This window comes from Nesoenas mayeri (assembly GCF_963082525.1).
Source record: "Nesoenas mayeri genome assembly, chromosome: 1".
In the NCBI taxonomy this organism is placed as follows: domain Eukaryota; kingdom Metazoa; phylum Chordata; class Aves; order Columbiformes; family Columbidae; genus Nesoenas; species Nesoenas mayeri.
In genome coordinates this window covers 186,981,221-186,994,179 of record NC_137541.1, presented here as the reverse complement: position 1 = coordinate 186,994,179, position 12,959 = coordinate 186,981,221, and positions in this window count along the sequence as shown.

Sequence of the window (12,959 nt, the reverse complement as noted above, 5' to 3'; positions counted from 1 at the left end):
TGAGTACCCTTTGCATGTTGCAAATCTCCCCTTTCCACTTCAGAGGTACAGAAGAAAAGGTCTGAAGGATTGTTGTATGTCAAACTTAATATCAAACTGTGGAGGGGTTTTGATAGATAAAGATATGTTGTTGAATTAGTCAGGCTCAAAGGAATCTCAAGGCCGCTTCGAGAAGCTAAGAACAGAATCTGCTGTGAGAAAGAGGGGTGTTCTTCAATCACCGGGGTCCTGGCGTGGCATGAACCATCGGACGTATCATCAGTGAGAATCCAGTGCACGGACAGCCCACGATACTCATTTAGCGAATCCATGCTTGGAGCGTGGACGCGTGATTAGAATATAGTTGCATATATAAGGAGGCTTGTTTCTGTAATAAACGGCTTTTAGCGTGATTCACATTGAATCGACTTGTTTTGCTGAGTCCTTATCTCGTTCCAACATCAAACACGGTGTCAGAGGTAATAGGGCAGCACAGAAACTGGTGATGAAGAAATACTAAATATAAAGTCATATTAATTAACCAAATAAAGTATAATCAACATTAAGGCCTATAGCAACTCTGGTGAGATCGTTATATTTACTGAGGCAAATATTAGTAAAAAATAGTCAATGCAGACATAAAGTTCACTGAAATAGCATGAAGATCATAAACTTAACTTTCTAAATAATCTCTAAAGCATTGAATGAGTTGTTCTGGTGAGTGGTGTAAAAATGCACAGATCCTAAAACAGATAAAGCTCATCTTTAACTGGAATTGATTTTTTTTTTTTTTTTAAATCATCAGTCCAATGGAAATTGTACAAATTTATAATTTAAAAGCTTCCAGTAAAAAAACCCAAAACATGGATAAAAAACCAAAAACACAAAGAAACAGACAAAACCAAAGCACAACTCAACAATAAAAACAAACAAACAAACAAACAAAAACCCCAAGCAAACCAAACAAAACCAAACAACAAATAGCATCAAGAAGAAAAATAGTCCAACTACCTGAAAGCCTGGGTATAAAAACAAATAATGAAGCCAGGCTCTGTTTTGCCTGTGTATATCAGCTGAACAGCACACCAGCTAAACACTGTTTACCAACTAAACACTGTTCTGATTAACCAAGACTTTATTCATTTGTGCTCGTTTCAATTTATTTTAATTTGGTCTTTATTTAGCAGGGTGACCAACCCACCAAATAGCCACGTTAAGTTTTTTCTTCCTTTAGCTAAGTACTTTGTGCAAACTTATACTTCCTAAGGGGCATGATGCCGAAATTCTAATTATAAATGTTGTAAATCTAATTATAAAATTTCTTAAAATACCCAATGAATGTGAATTATTATTGTAGTAATAGGACTTTCTGTCATCCACAGCAGAAGAAGCCTATCCAAAGAAATACCTGGAACAACTACAGAACAAGTGCTGATTTTCATCTTCCAGGAAATGTAAAGAAGAAAAATCTAAGTTATCTGCTGTTCTGAATTGTTTCTTGTATTTCTCTAGAGACCTCTAGTGGAGAGAACTCTGTAAAATTCGTTTTCTCAAAACTGCATTGTATTTACACTAAGAATTTAATGAATGATAAAGCAATTTCTTTTGTTATTCCTAAAGAGGATTACTTTAATTATATGATGCAAAAATCTTAGCATTCAAATATTTAGGGGATTGAATAAGTGCCTTTACATGAAATTGAAGTAACAGAAGCATCTATCTATTAGTCACGTGTGGCTAATTCTACTGACAATGTGCAGAAATTTAGCAAATGAGAATGGGAGGGAATTAGAGGCTTTTCAATCTCTTCTCACTTGAAACCTGCAGATGTTTCAGATCATTTTAAATGTGTGTCATGTATTATACTTATTCTGCTTCTTTGTTTTGTAAGTATTTTATGCTTCTACTTTTTGTTCTATGAGTGTGTGTGTGCTCAGTGGAAAGAGTAAATGAGCAAAACAATTTTTCAGATAAACAGAGAGGCTGCAGTTGTTGCTTGAATCCTTAGGTTTCCTGAGAAACCTCTATTCATCAAATTTGGGATTTTTGTCATTACCTTCACTTAGATCAGCAGTTTGCATCTGGAGTAACCTTCAGTGTCTCTTCTCCCAGACAACAAACAATAGGACAAGAGGAAGTGACCTCAGGTTGCACCAGGGAAGGTTAAGATTGGATATTAGGAAAATATTTGTTCACTGAAAGAGTTATCAAGCCATGGAACAGTGGCATTAGGAACATGGTTTAGAAGTGGGCTTTGCAGTACTAGGTTAACAGTTGGACTTGATTATTTTACAGGTCTTTTCCAACCTAAATGATTCTAAGATTCTTAAAAACTAGTTTGTTTTTAGGGATGCCATTGATATGTACTAGAAGAGCCCAAGTAACCCATTGTCCTTTTTGATGAAGTAAGACATTGACTGTAACAGATGTATAAGAAATTAAGTGTTTATAAGCTCAAGGTGAAACACCTTAGATGTAAAGGGTTCAGCTGTAAAATAGTTTTTCTCCAGTCACAGCTGGGGTATGTGACTTAGCTTCATGTTTGCCTTAAAGAGGTGTTGTAAGGGTCCTGTGAAGAGGATAATCATAAGGGCATGGGTTGATAGTTACAATCGGGCTTTTGGGGAAATTAAAATAAGCTAATCCAAGAGGGCTTCTAATTTTTAACTCGACTACCACCAGATGCTAACAAGCCTTCTTAAGTCACAAGGTTATTTTCTGTCACATCACAGTTTTAATTTAAGGCATCCTAACTCACTTCTGAAACACCACGACCCTGCTCAACTGATGATTTTTGATGTGACAGCTTTTCAAACTAGGTTTCATATCACCTAAATTTAGGCATCTCAAAGTCAATGCTATTCATTTCAGCTCCCCTTTTATCCCAAATGGAGAGATGCCAATTCAGCTTTTAGATGTGGATGATTTATCTTCTGTAACTGCCTCTCTCCATTAACATCAGAGCAGATAAGTTTGAACTAGACTCCTATCATTTAGACAGCCCAGTGTCCCACCCTTTATTTCCTCTCTTGGGTAGTGTGTTTTTCAGAGAACAGATACTTAAAAATATACTATGTTTAATAATGATTACTTTACAGTGCTGTATGTTTTCTGGTAATCAGCTGGGTTATTACCTTTTTCCTCTGCTGTTTTCCAAATTAATGACTAGTCCTACAGGGCCCCTTGCTGGTATTCTGCCTACATTTTTACTTTTATTAAGATCATCCTATTAAGCATGGCTACACCACACCTGCAGGAGCTAATTAATTTTCGTACTACTGTTGAGTTTATTTATGCAAAAGCTTTTAGACTCTTATCATAAATCTCACTAGATTTCTCATTGTCCATCTATATAATTTGAATCTTCTAATGTTTCCCTATTACTCAGTTCTTCTAGTCATTATGTCGCTCTTCTCTGAACTTAGCCTCCTTTGTAAAAAATCTCTTAGCCAACAAAGTATACAAAAGTGAAAACAAATTCTCAACATGATTACATTATGATTCAAACGAAGCCAGTACTAATTCTGGACTCATTTCTCTCTGCTCATTTGCTGCAGGACTTAGACAAAGGACTCTGCTCCTACATATAAATTATTTTTGGTTTTACATCTAAATTTCATTTAATACATCTCTGCATTTTTTTCTCCTATTATTTCCCTTGTTTTTTGCTAACAAAGCTTATTCTATATATTACTCTGTTTTCACAAGCTTAATCAACATGTTAAGTGAGGTGTCTAGCAAAGTAATTTCATCTTATTCTTCCCCATGACATATCCCGATGACTGCATGACATGTGTATGTATACGGGAATTAAATCACACAACACATTACTAGATGAAGAAACACAAAAACAGACCTAAGATATCTGAATTTGGGTGAGAAGGGAAGGAGAAAGGAGGACTCAAAGTTGTCATTATTGTGACTCAGAGCTGGAAATACCAGTCAATACTTTTGCTCCTGCAATATGTAAGGAAACATCCATCCTTAGATATCCTTTGAAGCTACGGGTGGCTAGTTTTTAGGCAAGTCAACAGAAGTTGTGAAATCAATCTCATGTCTTAGAAAGTGTTATTTTATATTCATATTTTGATGGATGAAGAGATTTTGTTAAGTTTTAAGATGTCATGGTACATGCTACAGGTGTTGTTTATTATTAAATTATTCTATATAATGTTTAGGAATAATGATTAAATGTAAAATGCAATGTTCCTAGACATGATTCTAAACTAAGTATAACAGTATATAATACGCCATATTTTTCTTTCCGCTTTGGAAACAAACATTAATGACAGTTTACAAGTCTAAAAAAATATTATTTCTAATAAATGCCTCAAAAGATTTTCTAGTACGGACTGAGACCTCTTATGTATTTTGGGAAAATCTACAGTCCTAAACATTACAATAGTCTTCATTCTCTGTGTCAAAGTGACACTAGAGATTCCAACATATTAATTGTTATTTACTGACAAATTTATGTGCATATAAATATATTTCATAGAAAATGGCAGCTCAGCAGGAGTTATGTAGTCTTCTTCCTCAATCCAGATCTGCATATTCGTCTGAGTTACCCAGAAAAATAAAATAAGCATTAGGAAAATTGCTCAGGAAATGAGACTGTTCACTCCTCACCCAACAGCAGGTGATGCTGTTGCCACAGGGATACAGTTCTCCTCTTCTTTAGCGAGTGAAAACATCGTCTGATTCAACCTGAGATATGATCCACAATATTACCAAGTTCTTATGCTTATATAGCACATGGAAAGCATCACTGTAACACTGAGATAATAGCTGAGAGAACCAATCAATAGGAGTTAATAAGCAATTCATTCAGCAGTGGAATGTAGTACATGGCTCCAAGATAACAGCAAAAGCCTAGATAGAGAGTGCTTGCGCTCTCTCACGCTATTTCAAGGTTGCCCTGGTATTAGACAGCATGATAATGAACTACACTGTGTGCCCATGATCTCTCTTCTTTACTGCTTAAAGCAAAAAACAAAAACAAACAAAAAAACACCAAACCAGACAAATAAGCAAAAATCCTATGAGTCAGCCAGTACCATCCAATTTTAGTTAGATAACACATCTTGCAAATATTTTTTAATTTTTTTTCAGTTGAGGTTGAAATGACAGCAAATTGTTAGTAATATGCATTCTAAATGGCCCAATTAAATGCTTATTTACTCTGCTGGAAAGCTTTTACAGATTTTAAAGGTCATTTAATCCACTCCAGTGCAGGTAAAAGTTACCATACTTCTAGTTACAGAAAGACCATTTGTTGTAGCACCTGCATTTGTCAGGAATGCTAAGGACAGGTCCCCAGGATATGTATTACAAAAACGCTAGCTCTTCCCTGATTTGAATTTTATGACGGTTTCTGTCAACTCAAGGTAAAATTCTAAGCTTCTTGTTACTTAAACTGTACAGTCCTTACTGATGTGAATACTTTCTCTTACAGCCTGGCTTTGTGACCTAGAATATATTAATACATCATCTAGGGTATTAATCAAAACTGTAAGAAAGATACTTGAATTTGGTGTGGGGGGTGTGGTCGCTGAGAAAGCTTTGCATAAGAAATCAAGAAAAGAATGGGAAAAGTCAGCATTGAAGTTGAAAAAGGTCTTTCAAATTAGGCCTTTGATTACATTGATAAGACTATAATAATGAAAGAACTGATATTCACCATGAATACCTTGAAATACACATTGTCTCCTGAAAAGCTAAGATAGTGTTAAAATACAAGTAATGTCACCTTTCTAAAGCAGGTCATATAAACCATCTTTAAGGAAATCAAACTTCTGTCTTAACTGGATTCCATATAGATTCAGTAAACACATTTACATAATAAAAGCGCTGTTCTGGTAGATGATAAAGACTTTTAGATTTAGATTTCAATTCAGGAAGTCATATGAACATATTTATTGCATTTTAGACTTTAAAAGCACGCACAGTCAGACTTGATCTGTACTATAGGTGTCCAGATGCTGTTCAACATTTGCACATCAGTTTTATTTTCAGCCCTTTCTAGAACATGGGACTTTTCATAGAAGGTGACATCTACTTTAGCTATTATTATTAAACTGAAACCTTATTCAGTTTAAAGATCATTATTATAGGGCAAAATTACACAGACAAAACCATGCAGAGTATACTCTACCATGACAAATCAGTAGATTTAATGCTGCAAGGTTAGAGAAAACTGATTTTCTCCTTGATGTGGAAAAAGGGTTGAGGAAAATATTAAATATATCAGTATTGTATTTTGGAGGGAAAATGAAATCTTTATGTATAATGTCAGGCACACAATTACTATTTCAGTAGTTCAGTGGGTTACCATAGCAATACAACCCAGTGGCTTTAAAAATAGTTTATTTAGCTTGATCACTTGCGGGAACGGTTATTGTATTCAGAATCCAGCTTAATCAAAATGACAGAATCATTTTTTTTCCCATAACTACAGTGAATAGCCCATAGTTTCACAAAATATGCTTATTGCTTACTTACAGATCCATATTTTTAAATTACATTTGCTTATATTACTTAATCATAGAATCACAGAATCATAGGATAGTTTAGGTTGGAAAGGACCTTTAAAGGTTACCCAGTCCAACCCCCCTGCAATGAGCAGGGACATCTTCAACTAGATCAGTTTGCTCAGAGCCCTGTCCAGCTGGCCTTGAATGTCTCCAGGGATGGGGCATCTAGCACCTCTCTCGGCAACCCGTGCCAGTATTTTACCATGCATGAAGATATTGTGAAGGACACAGACTAAATTGCTTGAGTAGTCACTTCTCATGTTATAACATCCTTACCCGTGGCTTTGTGCAATTCCTACCTATTTTGTGGTGCTTGCAGAACACAAAAACATATAGTTACACGGCACAGTTCATTGGTGTGGGTTTGCATTGATACTGGTTTGAAAGAGCACTCTTGTGAGAGTTAGGTGAAATAGGTAAAGTCAGAGTGAGCCTGATGCATCTTTAAGGGATACTTCTTACTTGTTTAGCAGGCAGTATTCATTGCAAGCAAGCATTTCAGTATCAGATAATCCCTTGCTGAAAAAAGAGCTGAATTAATAGGAATTGAACAGTAATATTGGCTTTCAGGAGTTTAAGCCATGGAACAAAACAAGCATCCACATCCATAGAAGATCAGACGTATGGCAAATTAAAAATCAGATTCTTGACAGCTCATGGAAAGATCTATGTATAAAACTGCTGGATTGTTAAGCTCTTTGAGTCTTCTGGCTCTGGAAACGCAAGTTTTATAATTTCTCCCATCACCTAAAATAATGAAGTGTAATCCCAAACACTGTACTATAAATCTCAGATGCCAGAAATATCTTCCTTGGAGATTATTATTGCAAAAGTATGCATTTGTTGTTTGAGAGATACATTCAATCATGCATAAAAGTTTCTACTATTTTGTTTGAGTGCTTGGGTAAATTTACACATTTTGCAGTACAGATGATGCTATTATAGTGCTAAAAAATATGCTACAGATGGCAAAAAAAATGGCTAATCATTAAATAAATTTTAACTCCACTGAGTATGCTGAATTTTAATGAAAATATGCATGTCCCAGCAAAAACACAGCAGGCACACCAGGACAGGGAAGCTTCCTGGATTATTTTCCTGGAGCTCATGGTATAAAAGCCATCCTACAACATGATGGTGCTCCCCATGTGTAGGCATGTGTCATACCACTGAGTCTGCATCCAGGTACAAGCACGGTGGCAGCAGTGCCATATTGACATGGGTTGTGTTTCTCTTGCAGTGATAGGCACTCCATGCGGGGTTGTTCTGCTCCTGACACTCGCAGCACGAAGATGGGGAGAAATTCCTGTCAGAAATATCTTCCATATGGATTCCAGTCCCCAGCAGAGTGACTTTCTTCTGCCCTTTCGCTGTGGCCACGGGACATAAGAAAGGCACAGGAGTGATGAACCGGTCCCTGGGTAAGGGGCTCCAAACTTCCACTCTTGAAAACTTGGCAGGAAAAGGTGGCTCAACTCCTCTCCAGAAGGGCTTTATTAATATCTGTGGATATTGTACATGTCTTTGCAAGTCATGCACCAACTGTAAAACTAATTTAACTGTAGTAAATTACATTTGCAGGTTGTCATGACCTAAGGAAACCAATGCTCATCAGAAGAATGGGGTGTAAGAGGAATAGTAGATAGAGCCTAAAACAAACTTGACACACCATCTTACCTGCTGACAAAATCAACTGGCTTTAGCTAGGCAGACAGTCCATCTCACTTAACCCAAAAAAGGAATATGTAAATTATGTATTCAATAGCCAAATGCCGATAGCCATATGCATGAATGGATGAACAAGATTCCCACTGTTTCTATCTACTATGTATTGAAACTTCAGCCAAGGGATCAGTCTTGGTGGAATCAGCAGGGAAAGAAGGCACCCTTGAGCATGACTCTATTTTGGTACTCTGAAAAGATGTAAGACTTGTAGAATAAGTGGAGGGCCCCACAGCCTCTCCTGTGGTTCTATTCCAGAGCTCTGTCTTCATCAAAAGCGGATGCCAGGAGGAGAAGAGGATAGGAGCCACAATGCAGGGATGCTCGAGTTCCTGGGACCTCAGCTGGCAAAGTAAAAAGTGGGGTGATGGGAATTACTAGTTCCCAGAGATGAACCAGACCCTCTTCTTTGAGCTGGGCCAGCTGATCCCAGCACTACCAGCTAGGTAGCATCATCCTGCAATTTGTCATTGACTCATTTTCACATGAGCTTACTAGGTGGGAATTTCAAACACTCCAGAAGATTCCCCATGGCAGGGGAATACTGGCCTCTGCTTTGCATGTAGCAGGGGTTGCACAGAAGCTCTTGGTAGCCTCCTAGGCTGGATAACTGGCCCTCTGGCAGTTCTAACTTGCTTGTGCCCATCATCCTAGTCTAGTTTGGAACCTTCTTTTCCAGCCCTGTGAACTTACTCACTCCAGAGATATGAAGGCTTGTTAAGGAATCTTGTAAAGTTGGGGGCTCCAAACCTTCATTTAAGAGAAGAGGAAAGAAGAGGAGAGGAGAGGAGAGGAGAGGAGAGGAGAGGAGAGGAGAGGAGAGGAGAGGAGAGGAGAGGAGAGGAGAGGAGAGGAGAGGAGAGGAGAGGAGAGGAGAGAAGAGAAAAGAGAAGAGAAGAGAAGAGAAGAGAAGAGAAGAGAAGAGAAGAGAAGAGAAGAGAAGAGAAGAGAAGAGAAATGAACATTTTCCGTTATAAAGGACCTACACAATCATCTAGTTCAACTGGCTGATCTATTCAGGACTGACCAAAAGTCAAAGCATGTCATTAAGGACATTGTTCAAATGGCTTTTAAACACTGACAAACTTGGGGCATCAACCACCTCTCTAAGGAAGCCTGTTCCAGTGTTTGACCACCATCTCAGTAAATAAATGCTTCCTAATGTCCCATCTAAACTTTTGTTACTTTTGTTTAATTACTTTCTATTCACATTTAAACTTCAATTATTAATTTAATTTGTTTTTATTAAAGAATGCTTCCTACATTTTATGCCAACACTTTTACAGATATATGTGTTTTATTCAAGTATGTATATGTATACTATGTACAACTGCTATATATAAGATATTAATATTCTATCTGGAGAAAGAAAAAAATACGTAAGTGTATATTTTTTATACATGAGATCCAAAGAAAATTGGCAGCCAATCAGAAGGTGCTCTGAGATCCTATGGGTTTGACAGCTAAAAAGAAGATCAGCCATTAAATCGTGAAGCAGTATGAAAACACATGGGATTTAACATTTTCAAATATGGTGGATTCCTCCCATAAAATGGCAGCTAAAGTAACATGTCAGCCTCTGCATATTTAGCAGGAGGAGACCTGCAGCTCTCACACTTTTTGGATGTAGACATAACTGGAAGAGGAGGGGACTTTGGGGGCAAAGAGGATCATGCGGCTGCTGGTGGCTGCAGGGCTTTCCTGGAGGTTGGGGCTTGGTCCCTTGCATCAATATCGTCCCTGTCCTACCAGCCTGACTTGAAGGGTATCTCCTGGGATCCCATCAGCATCTAATCCAGACACACAGGAAGGAGTTGTTTCACCCAGTCAGAACCGTTTAAACTATATATCTCATGTCCATTTGAAAGAGTTGGTGAAAGAGCTGCTCTCATTCCAGCCCAAACCAATTCTAACAGAAACAGTTGAAAAACTGATACTGGATTGCATGTTTGTCACCAAGTATTACCTAAGAATGGGCAGCCAGTATTGTAAATAATTACATCATCGAATCAAATTTTCCCCTTTTCCTCTCTGAATGAAACAGAAATGCCTTCAGGAGCTGTATGTGACACAAAATATAGGTATTTTGCCTATCTGCAGCTGATATTTTTCAGCTGATAATCATTTGCTGGCTTGGGCAGTTACATGCAATTTGTGAGACTATTTTTGTGGCTTTTTCTAATTAGTGAGCTTCTGCATTTCTTCCATTTACTCAGCTGGTAACTAAGATCATAGCTGCTTTATATGCATAGACAGTGAAGGAAATGGTTATTGACCGATTAACAGTAATACAGATAGCACTTTCATAGCTTTGATTGCAAAGATAAATGTTTTCTACTACTAATTGATTTTGGCTTCTTTCTGTGTGCCTGTATGTTTTGTTCTTTTGATGGATTTTGACCCTTTTGTATTTGGGTATTTTTGTTTTTAGCAGGGTGAGCCAATCATTATCAGGGAAAGATGCCTGGTCTTGAAGAAGCACAGATTTTGTCTGAAGAGATACAAATAACCCTTCAGCAGTAATGATACAAACAGTCTGGATTCCTTACTGTGCAAGTAAGATACTTAAATAATTATTGCACAATTAAAAGAGCCTTGTGATTTTTCTTCAAACACAAGTAGGAAAATCCAAGGATTTTTAAGTCTATTACATCTGAATCAGCATACAAAAGGTCTTAATCTGAGTTTTCTGATTTTGTCTGTCAAAAATATATTAAAAAAATCAAATAGAAAAATGCATTATTGGAAAAGCCAAGCTAATGATGAGTAGATAAGACAAGGACATAAAATAATTGCTATTTAGAGCTATATTGATGGACTGTTATGACACATGTGGGTAAAAAGTAGGTAAGAACAAGAAAATATTTTTTTTAAAGCATGAAAATTTAGCTGATTTTGATTACTTCAGTGTCTGACGTGGAAAAAAGATAATCATAGGTTTTAGAGAAAGAAAAAAAAAAGTAGCATTCATCTCATCTAGCTTTAGATATTTAAAGTTAGATACCTAAATCCCCTGGGTTTTTTACATTTAATGGAGTGAAATGAGCCTCTCCAGAGGTCCTAATTTAGCTTGGGAAGGATGATGGTCTAATAATACCTCTTTTTTTTTTTTTTTTCTCTGAGTACAAAAGAAGCTTAAGGTGGCATTTAACTCTTAATTAAGTTGTGGTTGATGAGCATATAGTTCGAATACAGTACAATAAAAAATGGTGGGACACTGAATGGAAAACTGATATTATAAAGCATGAGCAAGTATGTTATTAGGAAATCCAAAACTAAGATTTTGGAATTAAGAAGAAAGAAATACTATGAGAATAAAACTTTGTTTCTTTGTTTGTTTGTTTGTTTTTTAATTAATCTTGGACTCTTTATTGAAATAATAAAGAATAAACGGTACTGTGCTCCTGCTCTTTGTGTTCCATTAACAGGTCAGTTATACACCCCAATAAAAATTCAGATTGTTTTAAACTATCAAGCAATTAATTTTGTATTAATAGCATGTAAAGTATATCGTGCAAAATACACTCTGAAAATTACTTCATCTGAGCTGTAAAACTACAGAACAGGGTTGTTTTGTTTGTTTGTTTGTTTGTTTGCTTTAAATTAGCAGAAAATAGCATTTCTGTATTTAATGCCTGCTCCATTTCTCATCCAAAATAATGGGAATGACCTACCTTTCAGGAAGTCCTGTATTGTTCACTCAAACTTTAACAATACTTCTTGCTTAAATTGTACAGCTACAGAAGACACTATTTGAACTGAGAGAAGGAGAAGTAAGTAGGTAATGAATGAGCCCTGGTTACCTGGTTTGATGGTCTTCCTTCTGCAACTGTTTTTGACTGTTGTCAGTTTTCAGAATCAAATGTATTTGCCACATACATCTGTTTGTTACAAGAAGTGGATAAACAAATGCTTATCAAATTGTGCTGTAATGACTCTTGCTACTTACATGAATCAAGTAACCCATGCAAGAAATTACCATAATGATTTATGGGAGAAAGAAGCAAAAAGCAAAATTTAAGCCATTAAGCTTAACTAAAGCCACTTCTGCAGCGTGCTGCAAGTTACAAAGAACATATTTCCATTCATCCAAGGTATAACATGATTTTCTATAATATTCATCACACGTGAAGCATACTGTGCAGACGTATCATGGTTGTTTCTGTAGAACTATATTATAGAAAGCTGACTAGAGAATAAGAACATTGTGCACAGATGCTTCCACACAAAGCGGTTTCTCCTGAGCTGTGCACCCAGAGCTCCTGGGAGTGAGTCTGGATGCTTTTTTTCAGATTTTGATATTTTCTCAGTTTGACACAAACTATCCTTGATGTGAACATGTCATCAAAGTTGTATGGAACAATATGTGGTCAATATTATGTCTTATGTTACTTCTAACTGAATAATAATCTCCAGTTCAAGCCTGAGTAATACTAGATAATTCTAGCATGAGTCATTAACAGTTGCAAGCTTTCCTTCTTAATTTAAGGTTGTGTTTAAATTAATTTAGAGTTTCTGCATATGTTCTAATCACACAGGGCTTAATTTGGATAAAATAATCTTCGTTATCTGTAATTAAAACCTGGAGTTAAAGAGGATGAAGAACAAAAAACATGAGAACCGCCGTCCCGGGGACACAAAATTGGTCTTCATTTCTAAAAGATGGTGTAGGCACAGACATTAGTGGAAAAAATGCTTTTCTTTCTCATTTTTAGCAGTTCTTCC